Source organism: Jaculus jaculus, chromosome 4 (genome assembly GCF_020740685.1).
Source record: "Jaculus jaculus isolate mJacJac1 chromosome 4, mJacJac1.mat.Y.cur, whole genome shotgun sequence".
NCBI lineage: Eukaryota > Metazoa > Chordata > Mammalia > Rodentia > Dipodidae > Jaculus > Jaculus jaculus.
In genome coordinates this window covers 174,942,877-174,959,115 of record NC_059105.1, presented here as the reverse complement: position 1 = coordinate 174,959,115, position 16,239 = coordinate 174,942,877, and the positions used below count along the sequence as shown (strand labels likewise).

The window sequence follows — 16,239 nt, the reverse complement described above, 5'->3', positions numbered from 1 at the left end:
ATATGTGAGCATGTGAGTCCCCCACCCCACAGATACACCCACATGCATACACACATACATGCAAAAATAAATACGTGAATAAGGTGCTGAGCTGATGATTGTCTATGTTAATACATAGATTGAAGCAACAATAATAGAAATAAGTACCCTAAATTAGATCATTGGAAAATTCTCAGAGTTAGTAGAATGCTTTTATAATTACCAAAATCAGTTTAAGGGCCAATAGCTTTCTGCTAATTGATGTACAGAATTGCTACCACAAAATTTGGTTTAGGTTTACAGAGCATGAATGCAAGAAAGTGAAAGTCCTCTGACCACCTCAGAGCTGGCTTTTGGGCAGGAAGAGCAGTGAGGCAGGAGGAGGAGGAAGAAAGGAGGCTTTCTCCCTGAGGTTCAGTAACAGCAAGAAGGTGCCTGGAACCTCGGCTTGAGGAAGTGAGCAGTCTATTAAAGAAAAGGGGAAATGTCTTAACAGGTTCAGAGAGCTTGTATGTAAGCATGAAGCCCCTCTAAGGATGGCTGTGGTTCACTGGCTAGCCGGTCTAGGCTTAAAACAAAGAGTGCAGGGGCTGGAGGGATGGCTTAGCGCTTAAGGTGCTTGCCTGCAAAGCCTAAGGACCCGAGTTCTATTCCCCAGTACCCATGTAACACCAGATGTAAAAGGTAGTGCATGCATCTGGAGTTTGTTTTCAATGGTTAGAGGCCCTGGTGCGCGCGCACGCACACACACACACACGCACACACACACACACACACACACTGTCTCTCTCTCTCTCTCTCTCAAATAAATAAATACAATATTTAAAAATAAATAAATAGGGCTGGAGAGATGGCTTAGTGGTTAAGCGCTTGCCTGTGAAGCCTAAGGACCCCGGTTCGAAGCTTGGTTCCCCAGGTCCCACGTTAGCCAGATGCACAAGGGGGCGCACGTGTCTGGAGTTCGTTTGCGGTGGCTGGAAGCCCTGGCGTGCCCATTCTCTCTCTCTCCCTCTATCTGTCTTTCTCTCTGTGTCTGGTGCTCTCAAACAAATAAATAAAAAATTAAAAAAAAAAATAAACATTTTTTTTTAAATGCTAACTCCTGGGCTGGAGAGATGGCTTAGTGGTTAAGCACATGCCTGTGAAGCCTAAGGACCCTGGTTCGAGGCTCAATTCCCCAGGACCCACGTTAGCCAGATGCACAAGGGGGCGCATGCGTCTGGAGTTCAATTGCAGTGGCTGGAAGCCCTGGTGCGCCCATTCTCTCTCTCTCTCTCTCTGTGCCTCTTTCTCTCTCTCTGTCTGTTGCTGTCAAATAAATAAATAAACAAAAAAAAAAAAAGAAAAACAAAATGCTAACTCCTGGTTTGGTGAAAGACCATGTCTTAAGGAAATGAGGTGGATTAGCTGGGCGTCGTGGTGCACACCTTTAATCCCAGCACTTGGGAGGCAGAGGTAGGAGGATCATTATGAGTTTGAGGTCAGCCTGGGACTACAGAGTAAGTTCCAGGTTAGCCTGAACTAGAGTGAGACCCTACTTTGAAAAGAAAACAAAACAGAGCTGGGCGTGGTGGCGCACGCCCTTAATCCCAGAACTCAGGAGGCAGAGGTAGGAGGAGTGCCATGAGTTCAAGGCCACCCTGAGCTGACAGAGTTAATTCCAGGTCAGCCTGGACCAGAGTGAGACCCTACCTCGAAAAACCAAAAAGAAAAAAAAGAAAAGAAAACAGAAAGAGAGAGAGAACAAAATTAGATATGAAAATTGCATACTCATTTCAAAGTGACTTCAGTTAGAATGAACATTTATTTTTGACGGCTCATAGTTTCCTCAGTAGCATCCAACACAGAAAGTACTATGGAGGAAATTTGGAAAAACACTAGAGTCTTAGCCAATCATGTTTAGAGTAACTCACTCTTGGCAGATTTTACAAAAACCTATGGCCATGTGAACCTGTCCAGAGTCTCTCTTGTACACAGCCTCGAAATATTGTTTATCCCGTGGATCAGTTTTTGTATGTATTCTTGTTCTACTTCTCCCTCCAACCATCCCTGCACAGTCTCTGACAAAATTTTTATCAGCATTTTTAATTTGACTTAAAAAAATTATGGTAGAGGCAGAGAGAGAGAGAGAGAGAGAGAGAGAGAGAGAGAGAGAGAGAGAGATAAAGAGAGAATTGGCAGAGCCTCAGCCACTGCAATCAAACTCCAGACATTCAGGCCACCTAGTGGGCACGTGTGACCTTGTGCCTGCCTCACCCAGTGTGTCTGCCTTAGGTGAGATCTGGAGAGTCAAACGTGGGTCCTTAGGCTTCGCAGGCAAGTGCCTTAATTGCTAAGCCATCTCTCCAGCCCTGATTTGACTTTTTAATTGGCACATGATGTTTGTACATCTTTATGGAGTACATTTTGACAATTCAGTACAGGATACACAATATGTATAGATCAAATCAGAATAATTCATCATTTCTATTTCCTCAAACATTTATTAAGTATGTTGAGAACCTCGGACTTCTGATTATTTTGAAATATTGTTCTTCCTGTGGTTCTTATCATTTTCTCTGTGTTCCTTGGGGCTAATTTCCAACTGACACATCCTGGTATGCTGGACTGTTCCATGAAATGCCAGAACATAGATATTCACGTTGTGGGGACGTTCCGGTCTCCACACCTTCCAGTGCTTGCTCCCCTCCTTCTTCTCCAGCCTTGCTCTGAGACTGTCCAATCGATCTACCATCTCTCTCTAGTGGATTAACCCCTAACCCTCTAGAACTGGACTCTGTATCTTGATTGGCTATGGCATTGTTGTGTTCCATATTGTGATTGGCTATGAAAGTACTATATTGACGTTGAAATATTTAGAAAAAATAATTTTTTTGAGGCAGGGTCTCATTGTAGCCTAGACTGACCTGGAACTCACTCTGTAGCCCAAGGCTGGCTTTGAACTCATGCTGATCCTCCTACCATAGCTTTCTGAATACTGAGATTAGATCGGTGCCACCATGCCCCGCTGGCTATGAAATACTTTGGGGGCAACTTGACACTCATTTGTCGGGTTTTACATGAATTCCCTAATATATAACTTTAGTCTGGACTTTCTCCCAGAACATTAGACAGATACTTCCAATTGCCAATTCAGTATTTCTACTTGCTGCATCAAGGTATTTTAAACTTAAGATTCTCTGATTTTCCCTGACAAGCCTCTTCCTCATGTAGTCTCTGCCAATTCAGGTAGTAGCAAGTCTGTTCTTTCAGTTGCCCAGGCACCGAGTCTTAGGGACAGTTTTACTAACTTGTTTATGGTCCTGAGGCAGCTAAGTTCTCATTGTTGGGATAAAACACCTGACCAGAAGCAGCTAATGGGAGGAAAGGGTTTATTTCAGGCTTACATTGCAAAGGGAAGCTTTATCATGATGGAGGAATGGCTCACAATGAGGGGGTGAGGGACTACAGCAGGAGCGAGTTGCCCCTGATCACAGAGGGCTGGACTGACCTCCCCAAGGTCTGCTTCTTGCAAGCCGGCTCCACCTCCCAGAGGCGGTACCAGCTGCTGTCCGAGTAGGAAGCTGAGCCGCCAATGCTTGAGGCCATGGGGACATTGTACATTCAAAGCACCACAGTGCCTCACTCTTGCACACTGCACATCTGAGCTATCAGCAAAGGCTCCCGGGCCACTTCCTCCCCCCAGCCGCTGCTGTGCGTCTCTCACCAATCATCTTTTTTTTTTTTTTGTTTGTTTGTTTGTTTTGTTTTTCGAGGTAGGGTCTCACTCTAGCTCAGGCTGACCTGGAATTCACTCTGTAGTCTCAGGGTGGCCTCGAACTCTCGGCGATCCTCCTACCTCTGCCTCCCGAGTGCTGGGGTTAAAGGCGTGCGCCACCACGCCCGGCTTTCACTCTCATCTTGATCACTGCAAGGTGATCTGACTTTCTGCTCCTTCTCTGCCATTTCTTTCATGGTGTCTAACACAACAGACAGGGCAGTACTGATACGCAGACAGCTCATAGCATGTCCACCGAGAGCCCTCCTACCGCACTCCGAACAAAGGCCAGGGCCTCACCTTGGCCTCCGGGGGCAAAGCGCTTCGTGCATGTTTTCCTCCCATCACCTCCAACCCCATCTCCGGCCGCCTGCCTTCCCCTCTCTCTCAGCCCCCTGGCCTCTGACTTTTCCTGTGTGCACACGTCTGGCCTCCCCAGCTTTCTCTCGGCTGGCTCTGGTCTTGCTCCATGCAGCCCATAGCTGGCTCTTCACCTCCTTCAGGTCACTGGCTAAAAGTCAGCACTCAGGGAGTGTGCGTTAACAACCCGAGGCCCCGCCCCGGGCTATTTTCGTCCAGGGCACTTCTAACCACCTGCCTCACTGCAGACTTGACTTCTGTGGTATCCGTCAGCTTTGCTGCTCTAACCATAGGCCCGAGAATAGTGCCTGCGACATAGTGAGTATTAAATAAATTCATCATTAGAAAATAAAGAGGCAAATATCATTTACTAATTTTTTGTTGTTTGGAAAAAAACCTGGCTAGTATGTTTCATTGATCGTTAGGTCATATCCTACAGGGACAGCCTGTAAGATCACACAGCGCAGCTGGCTAATCACAGCCCTGACGTGGAACTTGTATGGAGAATAAAAAGTGAGTTTCGTGTGTGCTTTGGAAGCCCGTACACTGAAGGATATGTTCATTACATTTATCCACCAAGGCCAGAAGTCTACAGCCACAGCACAGAGGCGAGGAGGGACACGGTGCTCCAAGCCCGTCACGTAATGACCCCATCTTTTCTAGCCCCTGCTGAGTTTCGCTGAAGATGGCAGCTATAGAACTTCTGTGGCAAACCCAGCTCTCTCAAACCGAACCGGGGATTGAACAAGGGAAGGCAAGAAGTCAGACCTTCTGTTCTTCAAGGCAGGTTGGAAACCAAAGAAAGTTATAAGTGAACCAGAACCGTGGTGATGCTCTGAGTCTGCCCACTTTACCACCCTTCTTTTATGAGCTACCTAACAGAGCTACCTCATGAAATCCCCTAATTGGTGGTGCGTCATGAAACTCCTTCTTTTGTCATCTATAACACTCTTTTGTAGACATGTACCTGTCTTTTATTCTGTCCATTTAAGAACAGTTTAATTTACCAAGTTAATCAGTAAAATACAGTGGTGAAACTGATGAGGCATTAATAATTCTAGTGGGTGTTTTCTAGTGTTCTTGAACATTAGCCACTGAGGAGCCTCGTTAGCATGCCCACACAGACAGCTACTCTACTCCTATTAGGAAGCCCTGCACACCTTTGCAATCCTGCAACTGAACATTACTCATATCTCAGCCTTTCCGGGGAAACTTCCAGAGAAAGTCATTCTTGTCTGCAAAGAGGTGAGAGTTGCCAGTTACTGCCCCTCTGCCCCACTGCAAAGTTCCAGAATCATCGAGTTGGTTCCTTTGCCACCAAGAGAGGAGCTCAGTTCCATCAGGATCGTTATGACTCCATGGGATTTAGAAAGAAGCAAAGAACTTTGTTTCACATACAATTCCTAAGGTAATATATTGGCTACAATGTTTAAGTGTTCCCCCTTGTTACCCAAAATTCACAATAGAGAGTTTAGTTTAATTTTTGTTTTTATTTTGAAATATAGTCCCTCTGTTTACTGCAAAAGGTAGGATGGAGGGGAGACTCTAAATATAGTTATTATGGAAAGGATATACATTTTAATCATTAATCATTCACTTATAGAGAGAAAGGGGGTGAGAAATGAAGCAGACATGCCTTATATAAGAATATTTATTTGGAAGCTGGGCGTGGTGGCGCACGCCTTTAATCCCAGCACTCGGGAGGCAGAGGTTGGAGAATCGCCGTGAGTTCAAGGCCACCCTGAGACTACAGAGTTAAGTCCAGGTTAGCCTGGACCAGAGTGAGACCCTACCTCCAAAAACCAAAAAAAAAAAAAAAAAAAAACTTATTGAGATGGGTGTTGGTCTGAATTCTGCACATTATTACTTAATGCATTGTTGTAGGCAGCTTTTCATTGCTGACAGAAAACACCAGACCAAGAGCAGCTTGTGAGAAAACAGGGTTTATTTTGGCTTACAGACTTGGGGGAAGCTCCCTGATGGGAAAGGAAAATGATGGCATGAGCAGAGGATGGACATCACCCCCTGGCCAACATCAGGTAAACAACAGCAACAGTACAGTGTGCCAAACATTGACAAGGGGAAAGTGGCTATAACACCCATAAGCCCGCCCCCAATAATACACTGCTTCCACGAGGCGTTAATTCCCAGATCTCCATCAGCTAGGAACCTAGCTTTCAGAACACCCAAGTTTATGGGGGACACCCGAATCAAACCACCACATACATATACACATACACACATAAATATATTTCCCTCTCATCTCCAGCTTGCAAGCAAGTAAGCCCTTGTTTCCAGTTTGAATAGCACTAATTTAGAATTATGATTTTATGCGATTTTTATTTAGGAAAAATTATGTTATAATCAAGTATGATGATCTAAGAAAAAGAACCAGTCTTGCTCCTCACTTTTCTCCTCTGCCTCACGTATGAACTCACAAATATGTGGACGTAAACTCAAATATTTGGACAAGTGGCTATAGAGTTTGCAGTATTTGTGTACGTGCATCTGTGTGTGCTCATGTTTGTGAGCACACACGTGCACACACCAGGGACATCCTCTGTTGTCATCCTTGGGTTCTGTCCACGTTTGTTGAGATGGATTTTCCAATTGGCCTGGAACCCATGACATGAGCTCATCTGACTGGCTGGGGAGCTCCAGGGGTCTCTCTGTCTCTGCCTTCCTCGTGTGGACCACTCAGCCCAGCTGTTGTTTTTTATTTTTTGAGGTTGGGTCTCATTCTAGCCCAGGCTGACCTGGAATTCACTATGGAGTCTCAGGGTGTCCTCGAACTCACAGTGATCCTCCTACCTCTGCCTCCCAAGTGCTGGGATTAAAGGCGTGCGCCACCACGCCCGGCTGTTTTTTGATTTTTTTTTTTTTAATGTGGGTTCTGGAGATTGAACTCAGCTCCTCATGCAAGCACTTGAACCTGAACTATCTTCCCAGCCCTAGAATTGTATTGTTTTTTGAATTCTACATATTTAAGGTATGCAGCCATAGAATTTGATACATGGAGTGAAATGACACTCAACAAATTAACGTATTCATCATCTCACATAATTATTTGTGTACGTGGGACAAGGTACCTAAATCGACTCTCTTAGCAACTTCTCTAGTATCCACTTCCATATTATTTATTGTAATTATTATCTTATGCTGCGTGCTAGATCCCTGGCATCATTCATCCTGTGTAACTCTGTCTTTGTACCCTTTGGTGTACATGTCTGCATTTCTCCCAGTAATATTTTGTTGAAAGCTGTAGCATAAATACTAATGATGAAGTCAGTAAGATAAATGAGTAAAAATAAACTCACAGTAAAATACATTATGCAGGGCTAGAGAGATGGCTCACTGGTTAAAGGCACTTGCTTTCAAATCCTGCTGGCCTGGGTTCAATTCCCCAGTACCCACTTAAAGTCACATTCACAAAGTGGTGCATGCATCTGGAGTCCATTTGCAGTGGCAAGAGGCCCTAGCAAGCTTATACTCTCCCTCTCAATCCCTTCCTATTTTTCTGTCTCTATGGCAAATAAATAAATATAATTTTTTAAAATGCATTATGCAAAATGGGAAGAGAAGTTGAGATTCTGTTTATGGCCGCATCTGCCTGAGCATGCCCGAGGCCGCCTGCTCTTGGAAGCTAAGCAGGGTCGGCCCGGTCAGTGCTCAGACGGGAGACGGTGGAGCCGCCCTGGCTCTTGTTTGCTGTTTTGGACCAGAGTGAAGACTCTCTGGAAGTGATAGGAGCACTGGGATTCATTTCCCCAAGCAAGCAGAGCAAAACCAAAGGAGACAGATATTGTGACAAAAAGATGGTTTCTTAGTATCTAATTCTAAAGATGCCACTTCTCAGAGTAGAACCAGGTCAGATATTTCTTTTATTATAATTTAAGGGTGTTCCAGGCCAATCTGGGATACATGAGTTCCTGGCTCAAGAAAAAAAAAAAAATCGGATAACCCTTATGTTTCCATATATAATCTAAGAAATATTTCCTCCTCCTCTTCCTTCTACTTTTTGTTGTTTTTTGAGGTAGGATCTCACTCCAGCCGGTGCTGACCTTGAATTCACTATGTAGCCTCAGGCTGGCCTCAAACTCACAGCGATCCTCTTGCTTCTGCCTCCCGAGTGCTGGGACTAAAGGCGTGCGCCACCATGCCTGGCTAAGAAATATTTCTTCAGTAAGAGTTCCTGAAATGCTTTTGTTGGAGAATATAATATCTTTCTGAAGTAAAAACTTTATGAGATTTTCACAGCAAGTTGTATTTGGCATTGCTTTTCTCAGGGTTAAGGAGCCAAGAGTTCCAGAGTCACCACCCTAGTGACACGCATGGTAAACTCCTGTGATTTTTCACACCGATACCATTACCGTACTGGTATCTCACAGGCTGCTTACCTAACTCCCTCGCCTGGGGTATGTGAATGCTCTTTCTAAATCTAAAGATACTATAGTAACAGTATTAAACACTAAGTGAACCCTTCTGTTGCAGTTAGCTCCTGGCTGCTGAGACGAACATCCAGCCAGAGAGTTGATGCGAGGGATGGACATATTTCAGCTTATCATTCCAGGGCAAGTTCCATCAATGGCAGAAGAAGTTGGCTCCCTTTTGTAGACCCCAGCAGAGACACACCACCAACAGCCAGAGCCACAAGCAAGCAAGCAAGCAAGAACACCCAACTCAAACTGCTCCTTATACACCTCTGGGCAGGAATTAGATCCACCCCCGTGACACGCCCCCTCCCGCAGGCTGCTGGGGAACTTAAGCAGGAAGCTTATCCTTACTAAAACACCACGGGGGGGCAAACATTTACATCATTATATTCAGACTACCACAACTTCCAAAGATGGAGAGCTCTCATCCTAGGAGACCAGTTGGTTGATGTGAGACCACGTTAGGAAAGTGGTGCCTGTGAGGACCTATTACACCGAGGTGCTACGCTTGGCCCCAAAGGTGCTGCTAAGTGTTTACAGTTACTTGTGTGCATGTGTCTATGTGTGGCTTATATGCACGTATGTGCGTGTGTATGTGCACATGCATGCATGAGTACACATGTGGGAACTAGAAACCTCATCAGGCACATTCCTCGGTGGTTTTCTTCCTCATTCTTTGAGACAAGGTCTTTTCCCGATCCTGGCCTTGATTGGTAACGGATAAACTCTAGGGATTGTCTTTGTGTCCCTTGCGCTCGGATGAGGGCACCGAGCCATCTCCATTCCCAATCGTTTTTCACTCTAGCCCAGGCTGACTTGGAATTCACAGTATCAGGGTGGCCTCGAACTTATGGTGATCCTCCTACCTCTGCCTCCCGAGTGCTGGGATTAAAGGCGTGCACCACCTTGCCCAGCTTAAACCCTGTTTTTTTCAATTATGTTTTGAATTTCATTGAAACATAGACAAAGTCTCTTGCTTACGTAAGAACTAACCTGACATGGCAAATGTAGCTATGCTAAACTTTAACTGGCTGGTGTGGCCCACTCTCCTGGTCCCAGATGTCTAGACGTCATTTGCCCACTTGCAAGCTTCAGGCACTTGGAAATTCTGCGATTTCAGTTGACTATGTTGGTTAAAACAGTATACATCTATCAGTCTGGGAGGCCGCTGCCTGGCTTGGCCTGACATGTAAGGAAGGCTGAAGAAATATTCGTTGAATAAACGAATGCTCCACTAGCTGCTTCTAAGGCCTTATCCGCACCAGTGCTCCATTTATTACCGCCATTCCTCAGGAACTTGTTATGTCACTAACGAGGAAAATTTGGGGGACAATTTCTCAAGTAAATGTGAAAAGCATGTAAGTATACTTTATCCAGCAATACAAACTGAGTGAGGGAGAATAAGCAGAGGAGTATGATGGATGAGGAGACGGAAGCAGGTAGAAGTCATCCAGAGACGAAGCTAGGACCATCAGCCCCTGGACTTGTAAGCTGACCACTCTGTTCAGTTTCAGACAACTGAGCAGACACAAGTTATGAGCCGGGTGGGGGGACAGAGTGCCCAAGGCTAGGATTACAGGGTGTCTTTCTGAAAATTAGGACCTAAAATATGTTTATAGTTATACAGTATCTTAACTTTTCTTTTTTGGTTTTAACATATCTCATATGGATACATCTGCTTAGTATGTTGTTCGTCAATCTCCAGACAGGTTTTCAGGTTAGATTCCTCTAAATTTGAAGCCTTGGGATAATGAAATAGTAAATAAATACACTATTTTCCTGTTTCAAAAGCTTGGGGGGGAACATTCTATAGTGATATCAAATGAACCTGTTGCTTTAAAGACTAAGCATATTATTTTAAATTGCATCTAACCCCTTGAGAATAAGTATGTCCTTTTCCAGAATTTTTCGGATACACTAAACAGGGACTCTCACAGTCAGGTTTCCCAGGAACTCTTGTCTAACAGAAAAGGATATAGACAAAAAAGGGTGGCACCGACAGTTATCCCTTACCACCTGGCCCTTCCCAACAGGACAAGCGGGAAGGGAATTCCCAGAGGAAGGTACCGTGGTGCAAAGAGCGTAAAGATAGGGGACAGCGTCAGATGTTCAGAGGACACCCGTTGCTTGGTCTTACTGCTCTCAAGTGCCAGTGACAGGGTTGAATGATGAGAAGTCAGAGGCAATCGGAAGATTTTCTTCTTGGCGCCAATGAACCAGATTTCATCGCTTAGAATAGATGCAGAATCGACAAGTGGTTCGAAGACACTGAGTTAAGTCGAGAGGAGGTGAGGAAGGCAGGCGTCCCTGAGGTCCCTGCATAGATGGTCTTCTTCCCTATGACTCAAGAGTAAGTTAGAGCGAAAGAATGAAGAGGAGGAGGAGGAAGGTGACAAGCAGCTAAGTCCGTTTGTTTAATGACAATCCACGCTCAGTGCTTATGGCTGAGGAGGGAGGAGCAGTGGCCTACTTTTATTCCTGAGTACCGCAACCCTTCCATTCTGCAAAACACAAGTCGAAACCACCGTAGCATAAGTCACCAGACTTCCCTCCATTTATTTCCTTCTTTTTTCCTACTTCGTAAATATGACTGGGGCTGGGGGGGGGGAGGGGAGGAAGCACAAAGGGAAAGGGTGCAGGAATGTCACTGTGGGTGGAAACATCCAGTTTGTCACTTCTGCCCCTCACTGTGGCTCTGGGGGGAGGGGTGTTGGTGGCATCAAAAGCAAAACCCAGGGACCATGTGAAAGTCTTAATTTAGGAAGTTGTTTTAACCATTTCTCCCAACAATCTCTCTTTTCTCTCTTTTTCAAATATTAGAGTTAGCAGTTGACGTTTGCAAAAGTGAAATAATTGAATTTTACCTGCTTTCTCTCTCCCTCTGGGAGGGGAACTTCATAAGAATCAAATATCTAGAAGGCAAACAATTAGAAGAGGAAGTTAAGCATAATGAAGGCTTGACTGTATGTGCACTGTGACTGCTGAATTATTTACTTTCTTCCTCCTCCTGGACTGGCCCAGTGTGGTACTGACAGGGTAGATAAAACATTGCTAAGGAAGGAGGAGGTGACATGGTAGGCCTCTTTCTGCAAATGTGTCTTCAGATGAATCACAATTTTATCGTATCGGCTTGAGAGAGAAAGAGACAGAAGGAGGGGGTAGAGAATAGATGGGCCAGGGCCCGTGGCCACAGCAAACAAACTGCAGACACATGCGCCACCTTGTGCGCCTGGCTTATGTGGTACTGGGGAATTGAGCCTGGGTCCTGAGGCTTCGCAGGCAAGGGCCTTAACCGCTCAGCCTTTTCTTCAGCCCAAATCACTTTTTTTTTTTTTTTTTCAGTTTCTCATTATATGTTTTATCCAGACATGGTTTGCACATCTGTTGGGGATGTATGATAATTCATGCCATACAGTGTGTAATGACCACATGAAGTCATGAACCCTGTACCCAATGTCACTGTGGAGCACAGTATGAAAGCTGAGGTCCTTCACAGTCGTCTGGCTGTTTGAAATGTACTATAGAGGTCGTTACACTCCTGTCCTTCCCCTTCCCCCTCCTCCGTCCCTCATCTCCTCAGTCTACCTGGCTCTGGGAGACTAACTTCTTGCTTTCCACAAATGAGCAAAAATACATCACACTTGGCCTTCTGTGCCTGGCCTGTCTGCACTCCATCCACGTTGCTGCAAATGACAGGATATTTATATATATTGAGATAGGGTCTCGCTCTAGCCCAGGCTTACCTGGAATTCACTATGTAGTCTCCGGGTGGCCTCCAACTCATGGCGGTGCTGGGATTAAAGGCATGTGCTACCATGCCCGTCTCAAAAAAATATTTTTAAACCAGGCATGGTGGTTTCTAACTGTGATCCCAGTACTTGGGAGGCTGAGATAGGAGGAATTACCATGAGTTTAAAGCTGGGCTGGGCTAAAGAATAAGTTCTAGGTCATGTTGAACTAGAGTGAGACCCTGTCACAAAAATATTTTAGGCCAGGTGTGGTGGTGCACGCCTTAAATCCCAGCACTTGGGAGGCAGAGGTAGGAGGACTGCTGTGAGTTTGAGGCCACCCTGAGACTATGTAGTGAATTCCAGAGTCACAGTGGGCTACAGTGAGACCCTGAGACCCTACCTAAAAAACAAAACACCACCACCACCAAAAAAAAAAACAATTTCAGATTTCAAAAACAGGTTACGTAACCAGGCTTGTTAGGAGAATGGCCTTGAGTTTGAGCCAGCCTGGAGCTATAGAGTGAGGTTCAGGTCATCCTAGGCTAGAGTGAGATCTTACCTCAAAAAAAAAAAAAAAAAAAAATCGAAAAAGCAAAAAAAGAAATGATATTTTTTAAGTTGTGTCTGTATGTGTGGTGTGTTTGCATGTGTGTTCCGATGTGTGTGAGCGTGCTTACAGGGGCCAGAGGGTGAAGCAGGGTGTCTTCTGAGAAGCCTCTCCACTTCATTTAGTGAGGCGAGATCAGCTCAGGGAACACAGCGTTACCCACTAAGCCTTCTCTCCAGAGCTCAGGATGCCATTCTTTTAAGGGATGAACAATATCTCCTTGCGTAAAGATCTGTCATTTTCCTGTCCATTCTTCTGTTGGTGGAGACCTTGTTTAACTGCGCATTACCGCTGTCACGCACAGCGCGCAGGAGACATGAGAGCAGGTTCCTCCTCCACATAACGGCTGAGGCAGGAGCATCTCTGCGAGTTTGGGGCCGGCCTGGAACCGCATGGTGAATTCCAAGTCAGTCTGGGCTAGAGTGAGACCCTGCCTTGAGTAAAAACAAAACAACAAAACTTTACATTGAACTTGGAAGGATAAAATCATAGAATGCTTTCAAAATAACCAGTATATTGCCTGCCACTCTAAGCAATCGACCGAAGCTGTATGTTACTAAATGCAGAGCATATGCGTGTACGTGGGTGGTTGTGGCACTAAGTAGATAATTGTGTTTTTTTTTCTTTTCTTTAATGCTTGTCTTTTGTTCTCAGACCCGAAATTTCTAATTAGTCCAGAATTACTTCCTCAAGAAAGGTTTGTCTGTGAGACTTGTTTAAATTTCACGCTCAGTCTTTGCACTATTCACACTAATACTTCGGGGCCTCGTTACAATTAATAAAAAACAACAACAACAAAAAAATCGAATGATTAGGAACTCCCATCGGCACGGGTGCCGCCGGCGCGTTCACAGGCCGCTCTCCCGCAGACCCGGGGCTCCGCGGCGCCCCGCCAAAGGCAGCGCAGTTCCAAAGTCACCTTCACCACCAGCGGTTTCCAAACGCGCGCGGAACGCAGCGCTGCATCTTCCGCGTCAGACGCCACGGCTAGGCAACTTCGGAGAAGCTGGCAAGCGAATCCAGAACCCGTGCCCACGAGCTCGCGGATGGGGACGATCCGCGCACAGTCGACAGAGAGAAAGAGAATGTGAAAGAGAGAGAGAGAGAGAGAGGGAGGGAGAGAGAGAGAGAGAGAGAGAGAGAGAGGGAGAGAGAGAGAGAGAGGGAGGGAGAGAAAGAGAGAGAGGGAGGGAGGGAGGGAGAGAAATAGAGAGAGGGGAGAGGAAGAAAATGAGAGAGAGAAGGGCAGAAGGGAGAGAGAGAGAAAGAAAGAGAGAAAGGAGGGTGGTTCCTGAGGGTGGTGGTGGTCCTCCGGGCGTTCGCAGCCGGCGCTGGGGAGGACTCGCATGCAGTCTCGGGAGGGAGGGGGCCTCCTGGAAAGATCGCGGCGAGGGGCGGAGCCCCGATTGTCCTGGAAGCCCAGCCCGGCCCCATCCGGGAAGTCACCGCGCGCTGGAGGCGGGGGCCCGCGGCTCGGGCCTGGGCACCGAACGGGCTCCGGGTCGCGCGGGTGGGCGGGCGTGTTCCGCTCGCGGCCTCCGAGGGGGCCCAGCCCTTCCCCCGGCGGAGCCTGCGCTTGCACCCGAGCCCTGGGCTGCGCCGCGCCCACAGGCCGGGGTGCGCGGAACCGGGGCGCCCGGGAGAGGTGGGCACCTGCGGGAGCCGGCGGTGGTCGCCCCCGGGGACCGCAGCGCGGACGTCCTCCTCTCCCCCGGCCGGGCGCGACGAGCCCTCGGAGGGTGTCCACCCGCTGACCCCCCGCCGCCGCGCCCCGCGGAAGCCAGCAGTGGGCTATGCACGCCGCGTGCCCCGCTCCCGCCGCCCAGGTGCCACTCGCCTCCGCTCCATCCATCTCCCGCCTTCTTCCCCCAAGCAGCAGGGCAAAGATGGACGTGAGCGAACAAGTTAGGGTAGTGCCCAGCGCGTGTGGCCCGGGAGGAGGCTGGTGATGAAGTGGGAGAAAGTAATCAAAATAGAATGAGAAATACCCCAGAGTGCCATCGCGCACACGCGCTCTTCCCAAGCAGCTAGCAATTTGTCGGAGCGGAAAAGCAGATTTTTAAACATTCCATCCTGGGAGATTATTTTCATAGGCTACGCATTCAGGCACAGGAGTGGGGGGCGGGGCTTCCTCGCCAGTATTGATTTTGGACTTTTTAAAATGTTTTTCTTCCCGGAGGTACATTTGTATGATCTGTCCTTCCGGGGACTGGAGGAATCACACCATGTCTGGATCGAGCTTGTCCGGGAGGGATGGCCTTTGTCCCCTCGGCAAGCGGAGGTCACTGGACTCTGCTCAAGGTGTGGGTGCAGGAGGACGAGGCGGCGGCGGCTGTGGCGAGGGCCCCGGGGAAGTGATGAATGCGCCCTTCCCCGAGCTCCGAAGTGGGTGGGATGCGCATTCGGGGGCTGAGAGGTGTTTGGAAAACCGAAGGGAACCCTGTGTGCGTCTTGCCCCTCCCCCGCCACCGAAGCCGTGTGCCACATTCTTCCTCGCGGGGCCCACGTCGCCCCACTTGCGAAGCTCTTGTGCAGAAACGAGGCGGTCGGAGCCGGCTGACGGCGTCCGGGAGGCTGGGGGGGGGGGGGGCGGGGAGGGGGAGAGTCGTCTCGCGGCTGCGTAGTCCTGGAATCTTCTTTGGGTCCTGAGGCCTCCCTCCCTCGCTCTCATCCCCGGGTACCGGGCTCGGGTTGTTGCTCGCCTGGCCGACAGGAGGCAGCAGATGCACTGCGATGCCCGGAGACGTCGTGCGGGAAGAGCGCCCGGCTGGCGGGGGATGGGGACGGGGAGGGTGGGGTGAATCCGGCCTGACCGCACGTTTGGGTTCGCCAGCAGCACTTCCCTCTCCGGTACTGCCCACCCGGGCGGCTGCGAGGCCTCGGGGGCTCGCGGCTCCGAGCAACTGGGGACTCTGCTCGAGCGAGGAGACAGGCCTCGCCATCCGCGCACCGAGCCGAGCCCCTGCGCCCTGGGCGCGCGGCGCACAGTCAGACGTGCGCCCACCCGTGCGGTCGTCGGCGAGGCGTTCGGTCACCGGAAAGTGAAACGGACGCCCAGGGAGGTTGTGATTGGGAAATGCACGGCTACCCAAGTCTGTAGCGCTGGAAAGGAAGGGGGTTCTGTTAAGTGCAGTTGAATTTCCAAGGGGCTTCCCCTCCTCAGAAGTTGGGAGCGACTGCTCCGTTGAATCGCTTGATTGCTGTTTTGGTAAGCTTCCGAGGCATCTCGGAAGTGGAAAGTGGATTGGAAGGACTCCGCGGGCTTTGCTTTGGGGGCCAAAGCCCTATGCCGAGAAAGAGAGACAGAGGGAGGGAGAACAGACAGACACAAACAAACAGAAAGAGAGAGAGAGAAAGAAAAAGAGAACGGAC

The 16,239-nt window shown here is 48.1% G+C and overlaps 1 long non-coding RNA gene across 1 annotated transcript; it reads right to left on the bottom strand.

Moving 5' to 3' along the window:
• Positions 1–8,238: 8,238 nt before the first annotated feature.
• On the bottom strand, positions 8,239–14,904 carry LOC123460170. The gene is made up of 4 exons (XR_006636831.1): positions 14,856–14,904; positions 12,938–13,301; positions 11,394–11,441; positions 8,239–11,030 (listed from the first exon to the last, which is right to left on the bottom strand). It is a non-coding gene; the product is annotated as an uncharacterized LOC123460170 (long non-coding RNA).
• Between the last annotated feature and the right edge of the window lie 1,335 nt (positions 14,905–16,239).